This window comes from Arachis ipaensis, chromosome B1 (genome assembly GCF_059453495.1).
Source record: "Arachis ipaensis isolate K30076 ecotype BB chromosome B1, ASM5945349v1, whole genome shotgun sequence".
NCBI lineage: Eukaryota > Viridiplantae > Streptophyta > Magnoliopsida > Fabales > Fabaceae > Arachis > Arachis ipaensis.
This window is the reverse complement of record NC_142436.1, coordinates 103,137,787-103,161,979: the sequence shown is the minus strand read 5'-3', so window position 1 is coordinate 103,161,979 and position 24,193 is coordinate 103,137,787. Positions and strand designations below refer to the sequence as shown.

Here is a 24,193-nt window from a genome sequence, read left to right as displayed (position 1 = left end):
CGTAAGGTATTACTTGGATGACCCAGTGCACTTGCTGGTTAGTTGTGCGAATTTGTGAGAAATAGTAATATTGACATTGACATACACAAATTCGTACACCAGTGGGCTCTCTTGTTTGCTCTATCCTCTTTCTAGTGATGGGCTTTCGAGATGAATCTCTCCATCTTCCATGACTCAGAGTTGGAAGCAACTGCCTTCCCTTTCCTCTTCCTAGAGGTTTCTCCGGCCTTAGGTGCCATTAATGGTTATGGAAAAACAAAAAGCAGAGCTCTTTTCCACACCAAACATAAAAGGTTTGCTCGTCCTCGAGCAAAAGAAGAAAGAAAGGATTAGAGGAAAAAGAGATGGTGGAGGTAGAGGTGTGTGAATGGTTCGGCCAAGGGGAGTTTTAGGAGGTTATGATGTGTGAAAGTGAAGGAGTGATGAGGGGATTATATAGGAGTGGAGTGGAGAGGGAATTCTTGTAATAGGGGTTGGGTTTGGGAGGGAGATGGTTTGAATTTGAATGGGTGGGGATAGGTGGGTTGTATGATGGTTTTGGAGGAGAAATGGAGGTAATTGGTGGAGGTTATTTTGGGGAAGAGTGTTATGGAAAGGTGTGAAAAGGAGAGAGAGTGAGTTGGGATAGGTGGGGATCCTGTGGGGTCCACAGATCTTGAGGTGTCAAGGAATTCTGGTCCCTGCACCTTTCTGGCGTTTAAACGCCCCTGGACAGCCCTTTCTGGCATTTAAATGCCAGTCTGTTGCCTTTCCTGGTGTTAAACGCCAGGCTGATGCCCCTTTCTGGCATTTAACGCCAGCCAGACACCCTTTTCCGGCATTAAACGTCAGTCTGTCTGCCAATTCTGGCGTTTAACGCCAGCCAGACACCCTTTTCTGGCGTTAAACGCCAATCTGTCTGCCAATTCTGGCATTTAATGCCCAGAATGCTGCCAGACTGGGCATTAAACGCCCATTCTGCTATCCTTATTGGCGTTTAAATGCTAGTAAGCCTGTCCTCCAGGGTGTGCTATTTTTTATGCTGTTTTTTATTCTGTTTTAATTCTGTAGCTATTTTTGTGACTCCACATGATCATCAGCCAAAAGAAAACAAAACATGGCAATGGAAAACAAATGTCTATATAAAAAAATAAATATACTTGATAAACCCATATTTTATGATATATTTTGTGCCTAATTTAAGTGATTTATTTAATCCTTCACTCACTTATTCATGTTAATTGCATGGTTTTACGTTCCCTTCCTTATTATGTGATGTATGTGAAAAACATGTTTCCTATGCTTTAAAAGTAATTTAATTTCCCTTTATTACCATTCGATGCCGTGATTCGTGTGTTGAGTAATTTCAGATCTTCTAAGGCAGGAATGACTTAAAGGATCGAAAGGAAACATACAAAAATGGAAGGAAAGCACAAAATAGAATTTTTGAAGAAACTGGCAGTGACGCGATCACATGGACGACGCGACCGTGTGCCAGCGCAAAATGGCAGTGACGCGACCGCGTGATTGACGCGATCGCACACCTTGAGCGAAGCGCATATGACGCGGACGCATGACTGACGCGACCGCGTGACAAGGAAAACTCCAAATGATGCGACCGCGTGACCCACGCGGACGCGTGACAGAGACCACGCACCAGAAATTGCAGAAAATGCTCTCAGCAATTTTTGAAGCTCTTTTTGGCCCAAATCTAAGTCCAGAAGGCATAGATCAGAGGTTATGAAGTGGGGGAATGCATCCGTTCAAGGAGAGTCTCCAATTAGTTAGTTTTCATGATTTAGATTTAGTTTGGAGAGGGAGATTCTCTCCTCTCTCTTTAGGATTATGATTTAGATTAGGATTTTATTCGCTTTCAGGATTATCTCTTTTTACCAGGTTCAATATTCCTTTTATTATTTTCTCAATTTTATTTATGAATTCTTCTATGTTACAGATTACTCTTTTGAATTAATGTTATTTGAGGTATTTCAGTTTACAATTACTCTCTTTTATTTATGTTATTGTTATTCCCAATCTGAAGACATTTTTATTACAGTAGATTTATTTTTCTCCTTTTGGTCTTGGTTAAGAAATCAGTAACTCAGGAGTTATCAAACTTAACATGATTGATAATCGTTATCTTTGCTAATTGAATTGAACTTCAATAATCCCAATCTTTCCTTAGGGATTAACTAGGATTTGAGGATCTAACTAATTAGTCACTTGACCTTCCCTTGCTCTAGCAAAGGTTAACTAAGTGGAATTAAGATTCAATTTTCATCATCATTGATAAGGATAACTAGGATAGGACTTCCAATTTCTCATACCATGCCAAAAGTGTGTTTTACGGTCATTTATTTACTTTGCAGTCTTTTATTTATTTTAATTGCAATTTAAATTACTTGCTCCCTGCCTTGAAAACCCCAATTTACAATCTTCATGACCAATAATAAGAACATACTTCCCTGTAGTTCCTTGAGAAGACGACCCGATATTTAAATACTTCGGTTATCAATTTTTAAGGGGTTTGTTACTTGTGACAACCAAACGTTTGTACGAAGGGATTTCTGTTGGTTTAGAAACTATACCTACAACGTGACTATTTTTATAAAATTTTTTACTGGCAAAAATTCCAACGTCAAAATGGCACCGTTGTCGGGGAACTGCAATTGTGTGCCTTATTATTGGTTGTTGTAAATATTTTTCTTTTACTTGTTTATATATCTTTATTTTTCTCTTTTTATTTCCATTAGCTACTATGAATTCTCACCCCTCTCGCTTTGAGTTTGGTTCTAATATTGTTGAAAGGAATGAAAGTTATAACAGGAACATGCATCAAGGTCAGAGCAATCAAAGATGGATGGAGCCAAGAGGATCTGATCAACCCTTTAGGCAACAATACCCTCCAAGATATCATGGACAAAGACCATCCTACAGTGTATACCAAGGCAATAGACATGGTGGACAACCTTGTTGTCACAAACAAGCCCCACCCTATGCTTATAGGCCATCCTCTCAACATAACTTCGAACCACCCCACTCACAAGCTTCTTTTCACCATTCGCCACTATATGATCCTCATTTACCCCGATTCTAATCCAATTACTCCCAAACACCACCACTTCCCCATGTACCACGTCCAAATCCATCACCCCGAGAATCAGAGGTTCGCCTCAAGGAAACAGTAGATCAACTTCAAACAACCCTTTATCAACTGGAGCAAGTAATAAGTCAATTATCTTCTAGACGTTTGAACATTCATGGACCTCCCACAACTCCGTGTGGACAATCTAATGATGAGCGTAGCATGAAGGAGATACTAGAAACTCCAGTGGATAGAACAAGGCATGACTTCGTACTGGAACAAGTAGAGGAAGCTGTCATTATACAAGAAGAAGAGTTGGTTGAAGACCTAGGAGACGCTGAGCCTCCATGGGAATCCAGAGTTGTGGAGAATTCTGTCAAGGACGTTGCAATTGATGCTAAGAAGGATACTGCACAACCCCCAAGGCAAGTCTTTTATGAAGAACTAGACGGAATAATCCAAGAAGCAAGTTTCCTTGACGATGATAATCTCAAGTCAAGTTCTCCCAATAGTGAACTTGCATCAGCAAGTGAATTCTCTGAGATCGAAGACTCTTCCCCAAGTGATTACGAAGATGATGCGGAGGTAGATTTCTCCCAACCTCTCATTTATGACTTAAGCGACGAGGAAGACATAGAAGGCTTTGATCAGGACATGGATGCAATTAAAGAAGTCTGGAAGGAAGTGAAGAAATTCCCAGAAGAGCACAAGGGAGTAGAACTCACAGAACCACTGGAAACACCTATCCCAAGGCCATTACCACCCAATACAAGCTTCAAGTGGGTACAATCCTTAACCTTTATCTTTACTTTTTCACTTGAATATGGTTTGCTTAAAACAGATGGCCAGCTTAGAGCTCTCTGCGGCTTTAAGAGTAAGAGGGAAATGGCTCGTACTCAGAGCTGGTGCACAAGGTTCAATAAGGTTCCACGCTTCAACTCGAAGTGCACGGATTGGCATCATGATCAATCGAATGGATCTAGGAAAACATTTGGTCACCTTGGTAAAAATGTAATTTCTAAACCGCCCGGATGGAAAAATATAGACCAAGACGGAGGCAGATTTAAAAGCAAAGTTTGGGATCCTGGAATCTATTCTGACATTTGCCACCCCGGGAGCCTGAGAATATGCTTGAAGCTGCTCAGAAGCTTTACATGCCTAGTTTGGGACCCCGGAGGCTGTTGGCATTCCAAACATTGGTGGAGATTTCTGGATAAATTTAAGCACAAGCCGCCATAACAGAAAGCTCATCCAATGTCCAACTTAAGGACTTTAACTAAAAGTGCTAGGTGGGAGACAACCCACCATGGTATGGTCATTTTTTTTTCAGTTTTATTTCGTGTTATTTATTTTTATTTCCTTTTCAATTGAACCTGAATATTATTCATTCGCATTGCATACTGCATAATTGCATACTTACATAAAAAAAAGGTGCGCGACGCGACCGCATCATTCATCTGATCGCGTCAGTTGCAAAAAACAACCACCCACGTGTCCGCGTCACCCATGCGGCTGCGTTTCGTAGGAATCGTGCGAAGAGTTAGGTAGGAATCATGCGGCCATTGTGCGTTTTGCACAAAACGACCCACGCGGTCGCGTCCTTGACGTGATCGTGTCACTTGCACAACACCAATCCCACGCGACAGCGTGAGCGACGCGATCGCGTCGCATGGATTGCACCACCACCTCAGAGGAGACAGAGAGTTGCGCTGAAATGACGGTGGAATTGTGCGTTTAGCACAATTTCCAGCGACGCGGCCGCATGCCTCACGCGACCGCGTCATTCATAATTTACTCATTTCATGCGATCGCATCACTCACGCGATCGCGTCGACCCCCATTTCACCCCAGCCACGCGACCGCGTACCCCACGCGATCGCGTGGATTCAAATTTGCTAACCCCCCAGTCACGCGAACCCTACCCATTCGCGCCCCCCCAACCGCCACCAACGCCCCCCTTCCCTTCCCTTCCCTTTCCCTTCCTAACCCCATTACCCTTCCCAAAACCCCCCTGCGCCCACAGCCGCCACCGCCGCCGTGCCGCTGTCAACCACCGCGTCGGCCACCACCACCACCATCCCCCGGCCACCTCTCTGCCCCACTTTCTTTCCTACGCCTTCTAGGTTCCGCTGAACGCCTCCCTTCTTTCCATTCATTGTTAATTTCCTACTTTTCTATTTATGTTCATAATTAGGCTAGTTAGATATTGATGACAAGTCATCTTAGCCTAGTTTCACTAGCCTTTTTCTTTTGTTTTCAATTGAATTATGCACTTTCTTGAGCCATAAGCAAGCCAATTGGGTAGATTTTCATGCTTCCTTTGATTTAATCAACCATGTATGAATTCATGCTATTTCATGAGGTTTTATGCTATAATTGTCACATATTATGAAAGAATGAATATCTCATGGTTTTGAGCATAGCTTTGATGTGTTTGGTTGATTAATGATAGGTGAAGAAAGTTTGGAGAAAGGTTGAAGCAAGAAGGAATGGCTAGGAGGAAGAGAGGACAAAAAGTTTGAGCAAAAGTTTGCCTCAAACTTTAGCTCAAACTTTTGGAATAAGTGAAAATGAACCAGGGAGCAAAAAGCTGGACCAAAAGTTTGCCTCAAACTTTTGTGAAACTTTTGGGCAAAAAGCTGGACCAAAAGTTTGCCTCAAACTTTTGTGCAAACTTTTGGGCAAAAAGCTGGAGCAAAAGTTTGCCTCAAACTTTCTGGCAAACTTTTGGCATCACAAATCAACACCCTGGAGAGCAAAAGTTTGCGCCAACGTTAGCCTCAAACTTTTTGGCTAACGTTGGCGCATGAACAACACACCCTGGAGAGCAAAAGATTGCGCCAACGTTAGCCTCTAACTTTTTGGCTAACGTTGGCGCCATGAGTGTGCAAGGAGAGGCCAACGTTGGAGCAAAAGTTTGACCCCTAACTTTTGCCCCAACGTTGGTATCAGCAAAAGAGGGTGGCTGATGTGAAAAGTTGGAGTAAAATTTTGCCTCAAACTTTTACTCAAACTTTTACTCAAGCTTTCATGATTCCAAACCCGGTTCAATTCGGTTCTTCTCCAAACTCCAAGAGCAATCAACCAAGGCCTCTATCAACCCAATTCCATCAAGAGCAAAGGCCCAATTGAAGGCTTGAAGACCATTTGAAGAAAGTGTATAAATAGCATAGGATTTAAGTTTTTCAGGGAGCTTTCCCTTTTAGTTTTCAGAAAGAGTTTTTCGGAGAGCTTTTGGTGTCGAGTGAATTTTAATTTCTAAGTCTCGGGGAAGGAGAATTGAATTCCCTTCCTCTTAGTTTTCTTGCTTTCAATTTCAATTACAATTGTCTTGGATCTTGGGTTGGAGAATTGAAGGAATTCTGTTTCAATCTCATCCTGAGACCTCTTTGCTTCTTTACTGCACAATTGAATTTAGATTTTCTATTACTTGCTTCTTCATTTACTTTCTCTGCAATTTACATTTCCTTTGCAATTGTTCTTGTTGGATCTAGGAAGGCATTGAGATCTAGACTTGGTTATCTAGTCTCTTGGGTCCTGAGATCCGGATTTCCAATTTTACATCCTCTGTTTAATGCTTTTCAATCTCATTTACATTTCTATTTTTAGATCCGATTCAATCCAAGTTATCTTCTACTTCTCTGTTCGTTGCAATTTACTTTTCCTTGTTTAAATTCTGCAAATCCAATTCCCAATTCCCTTTACAATTCAAGCCATTTACATTTCTTACAATTTAAGATTCTACAATTTACATTTCTTGCGTTCTAAGTTTCTGCCATTTAATTTCTTGTTCTTTAAGATTCAGCACTTTAATTCCTGTTCTCTTTAATTTCATGCCAAGTACCCATTCCCTTTACTTTCTATGCGATTTAAATTCTGCAAATCACAAACCTCTCAACCAAATCTTGATTCGCTTGACTAAATCAACCACTAAACTGAAATTGCTCAATCCTCCAATCCCTGTGGGATCGACCTCACTCCCGTGAGTTATTATTACTTGATGCGACCCGGTGCACTTGCCGGTGTGTTTTGTGTCGGATCGTTTTCCGCACATCAGATATGCATGCTGTAGTGGATTCTAGGTTGTTAGGTAGCTTAGGATGTAGATAGTGGATCTAGGCCTGTTTAATTGCGATGTTCATGTTTCTTGTTTTCTAATTTTCACAATTCTGCTGTTGCTGTGATGTTAGTATTGTTCATATGCTGTAATTTCTTGTTTCATGCTGCTTTTTACACTGCTTTTCCATGTTCATATTCCCTTTATGTAATTGCAGCTATATTTTAATTCATATGAGCTATTCTGATTGCTATTTATTTTCCAGGAACATCCAATTTTAGCTGGGATGCTGCCCAAATTTCTATAAATTATTTTGATTTTCATTCCTGTTTTGGTTTTGGCAAGCTTGCACTCTGCTTTACTCAGTTTTTACCAAACCAATTCATGAATGACAGGGCAAGCATCCTTATTCTTTTTAATTTCCTGGTTTATAAATTGCATCTCGGATGATTCAATTCCACTTTTTGCTATTTTCATTTGATTCATCCCTAACTTCCTTGTTTGAATTTGAGTTATCTGTTGCTTTAATTTGTGAATTCTCGTTATTTAGGAAATGCTCATCATGCCACTTACTCTACTCCACTTTTTACTAATTCACTAATTTTAACTTCCTAACCTCTTTTTCATTCCTAACCCACTTACCTTTCAAAACATCTCTTCTGGTTTTTCACTATTCTCTCTAACATTCTAACCAAGGCATGACGAACGTTTTTCCTACTTAACATGAATCCTTTTACATTTTGGATTGTGAATTTTTATTCTTGGACTTTTAACTCATATACAATCCTTAATGCACATTTACTTCACTCCTTTTCATTATTCTATTGCTCCTTTGCCATTATATGCTTCTTTTAATTAATTGCCTACCAGCTTTCCTATTTTTATTATATCCTGGTTTTCTATTTTTTTTTAGGATGTCTAACACCCAGAGAAAGGGAAAAGGAAAGGCAACAACTGGCAAACGGAAAAGAGGTGAAGCCTCCATGTCCATCCTGGACCTCATGCATGATGACTCCTGGCGGGAGAAACACTTTACCCCGCAGGAGAAGGCTGACCAGCTACTCCCTACTACTGATCCCATTAAGTTTGCAAACCGCTACTGTGAGCTGAAGTATCTGGTGTTTGCAAACTCCAGGAACCTGTACTTGGAGAGGACTCTGAAGATCCCAGAAGAACTCCAGCAATACACCTCTGATCAGATCAAACAAAGAGGCTGGTTCTTCCTGGAGAGAAACCTGACTGAGGTAAATACATCTTGGGTAAGGGAATTCTACTACAATTACTTCAAAACTTTCCTAGATGCAGTAAACCTAAGAGGGAAGCATATACTGGTCACTGAAGAGGCCATAGAGGATGTTTTGAAGCTTCTGCCTAAATCCGATCAGCTGGATGGTTATAAAAAAAGCTGAGGAGGATATGCACTTCATGAAGTTTGATTGGGATGCAGTCAAGGCCAGGATAGCCCTTGACCCGACCGCTCCATGGATCATGGGTCAGAACACCACCATGCCAAAGAGAATCAAGCAAATTTACTTAAATGATGAGGCTTGGCTATGGCATCAGATACTTAGCAACTTTGTTATGTCGAGTACCCATGAGACGGAGATACCTGCCGCTATGATCACCCTCCTATGGTGTGTGCTAGAGGGTAAGGACCTGTACCTGCCACGCTTTATTCGGTACTATATGGCCAGGGTTCACGTCCGAGGCACTCTTCCCTTTCCTTATCTGATTACACAGCTAGGCCGTCGAGCTGACGTGCCTTGGGAGGATTCTGATGAAGAGCCACCTGCTGCAGAATGCAAGAAGATTATCCCTCACATCAGGAACTTTCTGGCTTTGGGCTACAGACCTCCATTCCTCACTGCTACTGCTGAGACAGCCACACCATCTGCCGGCCCCTCTTCCTCTACAGCTACCCCTGCTATCACCACTGCACCTCTACCTGCCTCAGAGCCAGTTTATCACCTAGTGCACTGCCTGTTTCGACAGCTAGACCAGATGGAGCGCCGCAACCGGCGCCGATATGAGAGAGCTGAGCGTCGCAGCAGGAAACGCTATGAGCACCTGAAGCTGATGATATGATCTGGCGATATCCCCTCCGAACTTGACACACCATCAGAGCCATCTGAGGATGAGGCGGATGATCACGAGGCAGAGACCCATCCACAGAGTGAGGCTGCACAGGTAGGCCCGGAGCAGGCTGCTTCACAGTAGGAGACCCTGCCTCAGATCCAGGCTGCCCACCCAGAGATCCCTATTCAGTCAGCTTCTCCTCTGCAGCAGGCAGATCCTCAGACCACCACCACAGAGACTCCAGCTACCCATCCTTCCAGTGATGACACCCCTTCACACCCTGCTTGAGTGAGCATCAGGGATGATGCTTCATTTTAAGTGTGGGGAAGTCGCCATCTCTGGCGTATTTTTTAGTGAACCACTACAGACTCTTTTTATTTTATTTTGCTATTTTTCTGTATTTTTTCTCTTTATTTTTATTTTTATTTTCTCAGTACTTATACATTGCTATTTTCATGTATTTTTACTCTATTTCTGCATGTTGCACTCTTAGTTCATATTTTAGTCATTTAGTTTAGTTGCAATTCTAATTTATTAGTTATAGAAATTGTGGATTAATTAGTAAAGTTTACCCTTTTTAGCATAAGATAGCTTAGTTTAAATTGAAAATATAAAAAGGAAGTAAATTAGAAACTTGAACATAATAAAAACAATCCACACTCCTTGTATATATAGCATTCTATGTTAGTTAGTTAACAACATTTCATCAAGGAGAAACACTAGAACTTTAAAGCCACCTTAAGATTTACATTGAGAATAATGGGAACTCTTAATTTTACTTGCATGACATACATAACTGATATATGATTTTTGAGTTAGAGAACACACAGCCTGTGAGTTTTGAACTTAATTATATGGTTACATTTAAACCATAATTTTTATTTCTGTGTGTTCTGCGCTTCTTATTTATTTTGGTATTCTTTACTTTGTTTTAATCTATATGTCCGATTATAGAATAGAAATACATACCAAGAGAGTGATTAAGGCCATTGTTTGATTTTAGCTCACTTATCCCAAATTAGCCTACCTTTTACATCACCCTTGTTAGCTCCCTTGAGCCTTTAAATCCCCTCTTATTCTACAAACCACATTACTAGCCTTAAGCAGAAAAACAAAATAAAAATTCCAAGTTGAATCCTTGGTTAGCTTAAGATAGAAATTGTGTAATTGTTTAAGTGTGGGAAACCTATTGGGAACATGGATGATAAAAAAAAAAAACAAAGGGTAGAAAGTTGAAAAGAATAAAATAATTCAAAATAAAAAATTTTTGGGAAGCATGCTCATGTGAAATCAAAATAATTGAATTAACATGTACATTAAAAAAATATTTTTTTTTGAATAAAGGGGAATACAAAAGAATTCCCCAAATGCAAAATAAAGCAATGCACATGGGATAAAAATAAAAAAAATTGAAACATGAGCATGTAACATCAAAAGTGGGAAAATATGGGTAAAATAGGTAAAGAAGCTTTGCTTTACAAAGTATGTATGTTAGGTGAGATCTTAGACTAATCAAGGATTCACTTAATTAGCTCACTTAGCCTTATACGTATACCCTTACCTTTACCTTGGCCCCATTACAACCTTAATTAAAGACCTCATGACTTTTGTATGCCTATATTCTATAATTGTTGATTGGTTAGATGAAGAACAAAGTTATAGAAAGTAAGGATAAAAAGAATAGAGTTATTAACCCAATAAACACTGAGTGACTAGAGAGTAAACACAAAATCCAGTGAGGGTTCAATAGCTCATTAACATATATTTCTGCTTGAATTATTAATTGTCTTGCAAATTTATAAAATATTTTTTTTTCTTCTTTCCCATCTCAATTGTAAAAGTGCTTTATCATTATCTAAGGTCTGGCTATATATATAATTCCTTGAGAAATGTGAATTAATTCAACTACATGTAAGCTTTATATACAAGTGAATAAAAATAATTAGAATTGCATGATGTATTTAGGTAGTTGCATTTAGAATAGATTGCATTGCATGAGATTCCACCACTTCAACCTCACCTTCCTCTTTATCTTGGATTTAGCATGAGGACATACTATTGTTTAAGTGTGGGGAGGTTGATAAACCCATATTTTATGATTTATTTTGTGCCTAATTTAAGTGATTTATTTAATCCTTCACTCACTTATTCATGTTAATTGCATGGTTTTACTTTCCCTTCCTTATTATGTGATGTATGTGAAAAACATGTTTCCTATGCTTTAAAAGTAATTATTTTAATTTCCCTTTATTACCATTTGTTGCCGTGATTCGTGTGTTGAGTAATTTCAGATCTTCTAAGGCAGGAATGACTTAAAGGATGGAAAGAAAACATACAAAAATGGAAGGAAAGCACAAAACGGAGTTTTTGAAGAAACTGGCAGTGACGCGACCGCGTGATTGACACGATCGCGCACCTTGAGCGAAACGCATATGACACGGACGCATGACTGACACGACCGCGTGACAAGGAAAACTCCAAATGACGCGACCGCGTGACCCACGCGGACGCGTGACAGAAGCCACGCACCAGAAATTGCAGAAAACGCTCCCAGCGATTTCTAAAGACCTTTTTGGCCCAAATCCAAGTCCAGAAGGCATAGATCAGAGGTTATAAAGTGGGGGAATGCATCCGTTCAAGGAGAGTCTCCAATTAGTTAGTTTTCATGATTTAGATTTAGTTTGGAGAGGGAGATTCTCTCCTCTCTCTTTAGGATTAGGATTTAGATTAGGATTTTATTCGCTTTCAGGATTATCTCTTTTTACCAAGTTCAATATTCCTTTTATTATTTTCTCAATTTTATTTATGAATTCTTCTATGTTACAGATTACTCTTTTGAATTAATGTTATTTGAGGTATTTCAGTTTACAATTACTCTCTTTTATTTATGTTATTGTTATTCCCAATCTGAAGACATTTTTATTCCAGTAGATTTATTTTTCTCCTTTTGGTCTTGGTTAAGAAATCAGTAACTCAGGAGTTATCAAACTCAACATGATTGATAATCGTTATCTTTGCTAATTGAATTGAACTTCAATAATCCCAATCTTTCCTTAGGGATTAACTAGGATTTGAGGATCTAACTAATTAGTCACTTGACCTTCCCTTGCTCTAGCAAAGGTTAACTAAGTGGAATTAAGATTCAATTTTCATTATCATTGATAAGGATAACTAGGATAGGACGTCCAATTTCTCATACCTTGCCAAAAGTGTGTTTTACGGTCATTTATTTACTTTACAGTCTTTTATTTATTTTAATTACAATTTAAATTACTTGCTCCCTACCTTCAAAACCCCAATTTACAATCTTCATAACCAATAATAAGAACATACTTCCTTGCAGTTCCTTGAGAAGACGACCCGAGGTTTAAAAACTTCGGTTATCAATTTTTAAGGTGTTTGTTACTTGTGACAACCAAACGTTTGTACGAAGGGATTTCTGTTGGTTTAGAAACTATACCTACAACGCGACTGTTTTTATAAAATTCTTTACTGGCAAAAATTCCAACGTCAATACTTAAATAACATTGGATTGCCTCCCAATAAGCGCTTCTTTAATGTCAATAGCTTGACAGTGAGCTCTTATAGAGCTTCACAGACACTCAGAGCATGATTGTGGCCTCCCAACAACAAACTTAGAGTTTGAATATGGGGGCTTGATAAACCCCGATTTTGTAGTTTATCTTGTGCTTAATTTGGGAGATTTTATCACCTTTTCTCACATTTATTCAATAAAATAGTATGGTTTTGCAATTCTCCCTTGAATTGTACTTAAATGTGAAAACATGCTTTTTAGGCCCTAAAATTAGTAATTTTAATTCACTTTAATTCCATTCGATGCCTTGATATATTTGTTGAGTGATTTTAGATTCATAGGGCAAGTATTGGATGGAAGAAGTGAGGAGAAAAGCATTCAAAGTGGGAGAACTCATGAAGAAATGAAGGAACCGTAAAGCTGTCAAGTCCGAACTCTTTGCGCTCAATCGACTATAACTTGAGCTACAAAGGTCCAAATGAGGCGGTTCCAGTTGTGTTGGAAAGCTAACATCCGGGGCTTCGAAATGATATAAAATTTGCCATATGTTGCTTCGCGCTAAGGGGCGCGCACGCGCCATGTACGCGTGCGCGCCGATTCTGCCGTGGCCCACTAAGGTGAAATCGCCCCCAGCGATTTCTGAAGCACTTTGGGCCGAACCCAACTCATTTCTAATTCTATTTCATGCAGAATTCAAGCTTGGGCAAAGGGGGGACCAATTGTTTGTAGCATTAGCACCATGTAGTTTAGTTTCTAGAGAGAGAAGCTCCCTCTTCTCTCTAGAATTAGGTTAGGTTAATTTTCATCTTAGATCTAGATTTAATTCATGCTTTGATTTACTTTTCCTTTACAATTTCTTGTCCCTCTACTCTTCCTCTCTCTAATTTTGTATTTCATTCTAGTAATTGCTTACTTTGTTGTTGATGCACTTTTGTTCTTCCATTTTCCTTTAATGCAATTTATGATTCATGTTCTTTTATTATTGAATTGCTTTATTGTTGTTTATTTTCCTTGCAATTGAGTAATGTAGATTTACTTTCCTTTCTATTTTACCATGCTTTCCTTTTATACCCGCCAAATGTTTGACAAAATGCTTGGTGGGCTTTAGAGTAGATTTTTGAGCATTCTTGGCTTGGAGAGAGTAATTAGACAATCTTGAGTCATGAAAACCCAACTCATGTTGGTGATCTAGAGTTGTTAGCTAATATTGTTTCCATTGACGCTAATCTTTTGCTAATTAAATTAGTGAGTTGATTAGGACTTTTGGATTGAGACTAGCTAGTCTTATTAGACTTTCTCCGAGTATGAGGATAACATGATACCTTCCTCAATCGTCGGAGATGACGTAATGAGATAAATTCTTGTTTATTATTGTAGTATGATTGATTAGTCTTGTTTGACTTTCTCCCTTTGTGTTGGAGTTGACTAAATAAGATGAATTAATCATTGCATGACTAGGATAGAAAGCCTATGATCTCAATCCTTGCCATGAATGTCTCTCTTCCTTAATTGCTTACTTTAATTGCTTTCTTTACTTTTCTTGTCATTTAAATTTTCTTGCCCTCTTATCAATCAAAAAACCCCTTACCCCTTCATAGCCAATAAGCATTCACTTCATTGCAATTCCTTGTGAGACGACCCGGAGTCCAAAATACTCCGGTTATTTCTTATTTGGGGTTTGTTAATTGTGACAACCAAAATTTTTGTATGAAAGGATTCTTGATTGGTTTGGAAACTATACTTCACAACGAGAATTCACTCATTTGAGGAAATTCTAAACCGTCAAAAGTTCGTTCATCTTCTAAACCGTCAAAAGTTCGTTCATCAAAATGGCGCCATTGCCGGGGAGTTGCAATGGTGTTATGTTATTGGTTATTGTATATATGTGAATATTGTGAATAGCTTGATTTTTGGATTTCTTGTTAGTTTTTGCTAGTTTTAGGACTTTGGTTCATTATTTCTTGTTAGCTTTTTGTTTCTTATTTTCACTTTTCACTATGAATTCTCACTTTGGCTATGAGTGTGATTACAACTATGTCGTAGGAAATGGGAACTTCAATGAAGATGTGCATCAAGGATGGGATAACCAAAGGTGGGAGGAGCCATATGCATATAATCAATCCTCTTGGCAACAACCTCCACCAACGCACTATGAAAAAGAGCCATTCTATGATGCATACCAATCCAATGGTTATGGTGAATTCCCTTGTGACTTCCAAGAACCACCACCATACACCTATGAGCCATATCCTCAACATAGCCATCAACCATACTCACAAGCAACCTTTCACCAACCATCTTCATATGACCCTAATCCATATCCATCCTACCAACAACCATATGAGCCATATGAACCACATATAGAGCCACCATTCCAACATCAACATTTTCAAGAACCACCCCCTCCGTACTACTACCAAGATGAACCACCTCCAATGCATGCAAACTTTCAACCACAAGATGAACTCTACTTTCCACCACAACCTCCTATGGAAGAATATTCATGCCCTTCAATCCAAGAGCCATATGATCCTACTCATGATATCCAAGAGGAGCAAGAGTCAAGGGGTCATTTCAAGGAAGCATTGGATCAATTTCAAGTAACCATGGAGTGTGTTGTGCAACAAATGGAAAGAAAAGAAAATATTGAACCACCACAACTCTACCTAAAAGAACCACCTTCCGGCTATAATACCTTCCCCCCAAACAATGAACCCTCTCTTCCACCATCACCTCCCGATGAAGCCTCTATGCTAGAATTAAGGGATCTTGGATCTCATATCTTAAGGCAACACGAGGAGGATGAAAAGCAATTTGAGAAGTTAAGAGCAAAAATGGCTATCATGGTAGAAGCCATTGGCAACATAGTCTCATCCCGCCTAAGCCTATGCGATCAAGGCACTTCCATTGTGGAATGTGGAGAAGCAACGAAGAAGCTTAGTGAGGGAGTGAACTTGAAGCTCCAAGGAGAAGAAGAGGAGTTAAAGCAAGAAATGCAACAAGAGGAGGAGGTAGAGATTATTGACCAAGAGGAAGAAGTAGTTGAAGACTTAGGAGATGCGGAACCACCTTGGGAGTCTAGGATTGAAGAAAACCCCTCCAAGATGATTGAATTTTATGCTAAGGAGGAATGTGCACAACCCCCAAGGTATATCTCTTATGAGGAATCGGATGGGATAGAGCAAGAATTGAGTTCCCTTGGTGATGGAGATCAAGCATCAAGTCTTAGTGGTGAAGAATCCTTTGAGCATGAAGAACCTTCTCCCAAGGAGATGGAAAGCAATGTGGAGGTAAATCTCTCTTGTCCTTCTATTTGTGATTTGAGTAAGGAAAAATGTTTAGATAAAATTGTCGAACAAAGGATTGAAATTAAGAGATCTTGTGAAGAGGTGGAGATCCTTAGAAAAAGGAGGATGGGAATTGAATATGCTTTGTCAAGACTCTTGGACACTTCTCTACCTAGTTTGCCATCTATTCCTTCATTTGAGTGGTTAAATTCATTTCTATTAGCTTTGTTATACCACTTGAATATGGTTTACTTGAAACGGATGGCCAACTTAGGAAGCTTTGTGGGATGAAGCGTAAAAGAAAGATGTTTCGTGGTTGGCGTTGCAAATCAAGGCTCATTATGGTTGAAGCTTCAAAGAGCAAGGGTTGGACTAGTGCTCAATTAGATGGGTCTAGGAGAATAGATTGGTGCTCCCAGGAGAATTCATCTCTCTTGCCACCCAGAGGAAATCACCATGATCAACTCAAGGATGGGTGTGAAAACAAGGTGTGGGATCCCGGATCGCACAAGAAAGATCAACTTTGGGAGCCTATGGTTTGTGAAGAACTCCATCAAGGCTTGGAGTTATTAACCTTGAATGATGAAGCACAATGGAAGTCCAAGCATTGGTGAATGTTGAAGGATGGATTCAAGCACAAGCCACCTTGATGAGGACCTGCCCATAAGTCCAACTTAAGGACAATAAACAAAAGTGCTAGGTGGGAGACACCCCACCATGGTAACATCTTTCCCTTTTCCTCTTTGTAAATATTGGTAATATAAGTTTAATTTCATGTTTTCTTTGATTAGTTGAGTTTAATTGGGAGTCTAGTAGGTTAAATAAGGTTTTATGATGTTTTGGTAGTTGTTTGGAGGTTTGGAATGCTTAGTTTGGTGCAAAAACATAGAAAAATTTTGAAAAACAGGGCACCACCCACGCGCACGCGCACTCCACGCGTATGCGTGAATCAAGCAATTTCGGCCATCCACGCGCACGCGTCATCTACGCGTACGCGTGGATTGAATTTTTCCACCCTCCAGACATTCACCCGAGAGTTGTGCCTGAAGTGCGCCAACTTTGTGCCCCAGGGCACGCGAACGCGTACCTTGCGCGTCCGCGTCAACTCTTTGCTTTGCCATGCACGCGTACACGCACTGCATGCGTACGCGTCGCTTCCATTTTCATCAATCCACGCTTACGCGCAGATGACGCGCACGGGTGGATTGCCTTGTTTCACTCACCTTCTTTTCTTCTCCTCTTTCCATTTCTTTACTTCTTCTCTTCTCTTTCCACCCTTCAATCATCATCCAACACTACCAAGCATCATATAACACCATTTCTTTTAGTTAGTTAGTTAGTTTAATTTTTGTTTTCCATTATAAGTGTTGGATTACTAATCTTTTTTACTGTTTACTGCTGCTTATTACTAATGGGATGTTAGTTTAACATCATTGTTCTTATTGTCATTGTTGGATTCCTTTGTTGAGGTTGCAATTTATTACTTGGTCCTGAATTTTCATGTTGAACATTTGTGAATATCAAGTACGTGTTACGTTGCCTTCATGCATCTTAACTCTTTGAATTGCATGTTTTGGCCACCATGCATTCATCATCCATTGTTAGGAAATTGTACATTATCAATGCATTTTTTTTAGGATGCTTGTTCTAATTGATCATCACCTATTTCATGCATTGAGATTGTGGAATTGTGAAATTGGATCGGAAGCTTACCTAGTGACATATTTTTGAGCTTTTCAAGCTTTGTGGACGATGCTCGCTATGTGATTGATTTTCACTTCTATATTCTTTTCTCTAAGTTCCATAGCATTCATGTGTTCCACTTCTATGTCACTTAGGTGTTGCAAAAACTTCAATAGGTGTCATTGATTGTGCTGTAAGTTTCATATACCATTATGTTCATTAAGTCCACTTACACATCAATCAATGCCTATGCATTATCCAATTTCACAATTGCTTGATTGTTGCTTGAATGCTCTTATGCTTCTTCACTACTTGTTGGGTTGTTTTAGCCTACAAGTCTTTTAAAGTATCTCAAGCACACTAGAATGAGTGAAGTGCATGCTCTCTTTTATGTAATTGTGACATAACTTTTTGTACTAATGTGTGTGCAGTCTAAAACGCGCGCAATTTTAGAACTCACACACTTATTTTTCATCAATGTCACACTAATTCACTCACTCCATTCTAGTGGTTCTTACCTCATTCCAACAATTCACGCTTCTTTGCTTTTGTACTTTCTCATCTTACGGTGTTTATCTTATTTTTCATGATCGATGCACCATAAGCAAAATTGGAAGTGGAAGGAAGAACACGCAGCAACCGGTTGACCTACCAGCTGAAGGTGGCAACTCAGAAAGCCGCCGTACTCCCTTGCTCATTTTTAGTGCACCGAGGGCGGTGCAAACTTTTAAGTGTAGGGAGGTCGTCCTACCACTCGGCGTTTTCGGTAACAAATTTCTAATCCCAACACTTTTGCATTTCATTTTAGGATTCTTAGTTGCATTTTCTTATTTTGTATATGTATATATTAAGCTTAGTCAAAATCATGGTATTTTCCAAGGATTTTATCTATAGGACACCCCAATTGATTGAAAAAAAAAAATTTTTTTTAGAACTTGCTTGAATTATATACATTGTGGATCATGTTTTTGAGCTAAGAACATAAGCATGTAAGTTTTGAGCCTTAACTGTGTGGTTACATCATATATGACCACTTATTTTCATTCTTGTGTGCATTATTCTCTTCCTATGATTGTTATCTTTGATTTGTTTAATTCTATATGTCCATTATTTTATATATACATGCATTTATATGATTGAGGCCATTGTTCAAATAGCTCACTTACCCAAATAGCTTACCTTTTATCTTCCATTGATAACCAATTTGAGCCTATGCTTAACCCATTTGTTCTTAAGTGTAGCACATTACAAGCCTAAGTGAAAAATAATAAATATCCCTTAATTTGGATCTTTGATTAGCTTAGGTTAGAGAGAGTGTTTATCATTTGATTTTGGGAAGTTGGGAACATGGGCTAAAGATAAAAGTGTGTTTGTTGAAAAATCTTGGGAATTGGGTACATACTCATTTATTAATCATGTGTAAACCATATGCATTGATGTTCTTGTATATATTTTAGTTGAAAAGAAAAAAAATAATAAAAACAAAAAAAATGAGAAAAACAAAAAGAAAAAAATATATATATATAAAAGAATTACAATAAAAAGGGGACAAAAATGCCCCAAAGTTCAAAGTTCAATAAAAGTCAATGCATATGGGTGGTGATCAAAAAGAGAATGCATGAGTGTGTGAAAAAGTGAAGAATGGGTAGTTAGATTTGTTTAGAATTGTATAGGTTGTCATAGGTTAGGTGGGAAGTTTAAGTTAATCAAAGATTCAAATCTCAAGCCCACTTGACCACATGCATCCTACTTTTACCCTAGCCCCATTACAACCTATGGGAAAGTCCTCATGATATTCGTATGCATACATGAATTAATTGTTGATTGTTAGATGAAAAACAAATCTTGGAAAGCATGATTAGGGGAGAATTGAGTGAATCAACCCCATACACTTGAGTGACTAGAGCGGATACACATCCGGTGAGGGTTCGATTGCTCAATTACATGCTTCCACCCATGATCATCTTTTCTTGCAAGTTTGGGAAATCTTTTTAATAATTCAATTCAATTGTGGGTTTGATTTGACTGCTATGGCTTTAGCCCTTGTACTTAATTATGTTTTTTTGGAAGTTGACTTGTTTTGACCAAGTGGATGCATTCATATAGATAGATTGCATTTAGTTAGTTTGCATTGAATAAATGTCGATACCCCTTTGCTTTTTTCTTGATTTTACCATGAGGACATGCTTAGTTTAAGTGTGGGGAGATTTGATAAACCCCAATTTTGTGGTTTATCTTGTGCTTAATTTGGGGGATTTTATCACCTTTTCTCACATTTATTCAATGAAATAGCATGGTTTTGCAATTCTCCCTTGAATTGTACTTAAATGTGAAAACAAGCTTTTTAGGCCCTAAAATTGGTAATTTTAATTCATTTTAATTCCATTCGATGCCTTGATGTATTTGTTGAGTGATTTCAGGTTCATAGGGCAAGTATTGGATGGAAGAAGTGAGGAGAAAAGCATGCAAAGTGGGAGAACTCATGAAGAAATGAAGGAACCGTAAAGCTGTCAAGTCTGACCTCTTTGCACTCAATCGACTATAACTTGAGTCATAGAGGTCCAAATCAGGCGGCTTTAGTTGCGTTAGAAAGCTAACATCCGGGGCTTCGAAATGATATAAAATTTGCCATATGTTGCTTCGTGCTAAGGGGCGCGCACGCGCCATGTACGCGTGCACGCCGATTCTGCCGTGGCCCACTAAGGTGAAATCGCCCCCAGCGATTTCTGAAGCACTTTGGGCCGAACCCAACTCATTTCTAATTCTATTTCATGCAGAATTCAAGCTTGGGCAAAGGGGGGACCAATTGTTTGTAGCATTAGCACCATGTAGTTTAGTTTCTAGAGAGAGAAGCTCCCTCTTCTCTCTAGAATTAGGTTAGGTTAATTTTCATCTTAGATCTAGATTTAATTCATGCTTTGATTTACTTTTCCTTTACAATTTCTTGTCCCTCTACTCTTCCTCTCTCTAATTTTGTATTTCATTCTAGTAATTGCTTACTTTGTTGTTGATGCACTTTTGTTCTTCCATTTTCCTTTAATGCAATTTATGATTCATGTTCTTTTATTATTGAATTGCTTTATTGTTGTTTATTTTCCTTGCAATTGAGTAATGTAGATTTACTTTCCTTTCTATTTTACCATGCTTTCCTTTTATACCCGCCAAATGTTTGACAAAATGCTTGGTGGGCTTTAGAGTAGATTTTTGAGCATTCTTGGCTTGGAGAGAGTAATTAGACAATCTTGAGTCATGAAAACCCAACTCATGTTGGTGATCTAGAGTTGTTAGCTAATATTGTTTCCATTGACGCTAATCTTTTGCTAATTAAATTAGTGAGTTGATTAGGACTTTTGGATTGAGACTAGCTAGTCTTATTAGACTTTCTCCGAGTATGAGGATAACATGATACCTTCCTCAATCGTCGGAGATGACGTAATGAGATAAATTCTTGTTTATTATTGTAGTATGATTGATTAGTCTTGTTTGACTTTCTCCCTTTGTGTTGGAGTTGACTAAATAAGATGAATTAATCATTGCATGACTAGGATAGAAAGCCTATGATCTCAATCCTTGCCATGAATGTCTCTCTTCCTTAATTGCTTACTTTAATTGCTTTCTTTACTTTTCTTGTCATTTAAATTTTCTTGCCCTCTTATCAATCAAAAAACCCCCTTACCTCTTCATAGCCAATAAGCATTCACTTCATTGCAATTCCTTGTGAGATAACCCGGAGTCCAAAATACTCCGGTTATTTCTTATTTGGGGTTTGTTCATTGTGACAACCAAAATTTTTGTATGAAAGGATTCTTGATTGGTTTGGAAACTATACTTCACAACGAGAATTCATTCATTTGAGGAAATTCTAAATCGTCAAAAGTTCGTTCATCTTCTAAACTGTCAAAAGTTCGTTCATCAAGGCTCTGCTTGACTCTGTATTGAGAGAAGCCTTTCATGCTTCCTTTCCATGGTTACAGAGGAGGATCCTTAGCCTTAAACACAAGATAGTCCTCATTCAGTTGTAGGACTAACTCTCCTCTGTCTACATCAATCACAACTCTTGCTGTGGCTAGGAAAGGCCTTCCAAGGATGAAGCATTCATCCTCATCCTTCCCAATGTCTAGGATTATGAAGTCAGCAGGGATGTAAAGGCCTTCAACCTTCACTAAGACATCCTCTACAAGTCCATAAGCCTGTTTCATTGATTTGTCTACCATCTCTAGTGAGATTCTTGCAGCTTGTACCTCAAAGATCCCTAGTTTCTCCATTACACAGAGTGGCATGAGGTTTATACCTGACCCTAGGTCACACAGAGCCTTCTCAAAGGTCATGGTGCCTATGGTACAAGGTATTAAGAACGTTCCGGGATCCAGTTTCTTCTGAGGTAATTTCTACTGAACCAAGGCATTCAGTTCATTGATGAGGAATGGAGGTTCATTCTCCCAAGTCTCATTACCAAATAACTTGTCATTCAGCTTCATGATTAGTTCTAGATACCGAGTAACTTGCTCTTCAGCAATATCTTCATCCTCTACAGAAGAAGAATACTCATCAGAGCTCATGAATGGCAACAGTAAATTCAGTGGAACCTCTATGGTCTCTGTATGAGCCTCATATTTCTTTGGTTCCTCATTTGGGAACTCTTTAGTGGTCAGTGGATGTCCATTGAGGTCTTCCTTACTAGAAATCATTGCCTCTTCCTCCTCTATAGGTTCGGCCACTTTGGATATATTGATGGCCTTGCACTCTCTCTTTGGATTCTCTTCTGTATTACTTGGGAGAGTACTAGGAGGGACTTTAGTAACTCTTTTACTCAGCTGACCCACTTGTACCTCCAAATTTCTGATGGAGGACCTTGTTTCAGTCATGAAACTGAGAGCGGTCTTAGATAGATCAGAGACTATGGTTGCTAGGTCAGAGAGGCTCTGCTTAGAATTCTCTGTCTGTTGCTAAAAAGATGATAGAAAAGGCTTGCTATTGCCAAACCTATTTCTCCCATTATTATTATTATTGAAGCCTTGTTGAGGCTTTTGTTGATCCTTCCATGAGAAATTTGGATGATTTCTCCATGAAGGATTATAGGTGTTTCCATGGGATTCTCCCATGTAATTCACCTCTTCCATTGCAAGATTTTCAGGGTCATAAGCTTCTCCTTCAGAGGAAGCTTCTTTAGTACTGCTGGATGCAGCTTGCATTCCAGTCAGATTCTGAGAAATCATATTAACTTGCTGAGTCAATATTTTATTCTGAGCCAATATGGCATTCAGAGTATCAATCTCAAGAACTCCTTTCTTCTGAGTCATCCCATTATTCACAGGATTTCTTTCAGAAGTGTACATGAATTGGTTATTTGCAACCATTTCAATGAGTTCTTGGGCTTCTGCAGGTGTTTTCTTCAGATGAAGAGATCCACCAACAGAGTGGTCCAATGACATCTTGGACAATTCAGACAGACTATCATAGAATATACATAAGATGCTCCATTTTGAAAGCATGTTAGAAGGACACCTTCTGATCAATTGCTTGTATCTTTCCCAAGCTTCTTAGAGGGATTCACCTTCCTTCTGTCTGAAGGTTTGGACTTCCACTCTAAGCTTGCTCATCTTTTAAGGTGGAAAGAATTTGGCCAAGAAAGCATTGACCAACTTTTCCCAAGAGTTCAGGCTTTCTTTAGGTTGTGAGTCCAACCATATCCTAGCTCTGTCTCTTACAGCAAAGGGGAAAAGTATAAGCCTGTGGACCTCGGGATTAACTCTATTGGTCTTAATAGTGTCACAGATTTGCAAGAATTCAGCTAAGAATTGATGAGGATCTTCCAATGAAAGTCCATGAAACTTGCAATTTTGCTGCATTAGAGAAACTAATTGAGGCTTAAGCTCAAAGTTGTTTGCTCCAATGGTAGGAATTGAGATGCTTCTTCCATAGAAGTTAGAAGTTGGTGCAATAAAGTCACCAAGTATCTTCCTTGCATCTCTAGCATTGTTGTTGCGTTCGGCTGCCATGTCTGCTTCTTTTTCAAAATTTTCTGTAAGGTCCTCTCTGGAGTGTTGTGCTTTAGCTTCTCTTAGCTTCCTCTTCAGAGTCCTTTTAGGTTCAGGATCAGCTTCAACAAGAATTTCCTTATCCTTATTCCTGCTCATATGAAAAAGAAGAGAACAAAGAGAGAATGGGAATCCTCTATGTTACAATATAGAGATTCCTTTATGTGAGTATAAGAATAGAAGAATAAAAGAATGAGAAGAGAGAGGAGATGAGTAATTCGAACAGAGAGAAGAGAGAGGGGTTCGAATTATGAGTAGCAGAGAAGTGTTAGTGATTAAATAAAATAAATAGAAATGGATGAGAGAGAGTATTCGAATTTTTTTTTTAGGTAACATAAAAGATAAATATTTTTGTTTTTATTTTAATTATTTAGTTAGTGTTTGAAAATATTAAAAGAAATAAAATAAAATTAGAATTTAAAATAATTAGTTAATTAAAAAGAATTTCGAAAA

General features: G+C 38.8%; 1 non-coding gene across 1 annotated transcript; it reads left to right on the top strand.

The window, feature by feature from the left end:
• Positions 1-23,188: 23,188 nt before the first annotated feature.
• Positions 23,189-23,296, top strand: LOC148577710 (small nucleolar RNA R71). The gene has a single exon (XR_015904204.1). It is a non-coding gene; the product is annotated as a small nucleolar RNA R71 (small nucleolar RNA).
• Positions 23,297-24,193: the final 897 nt, after the last annotated feature.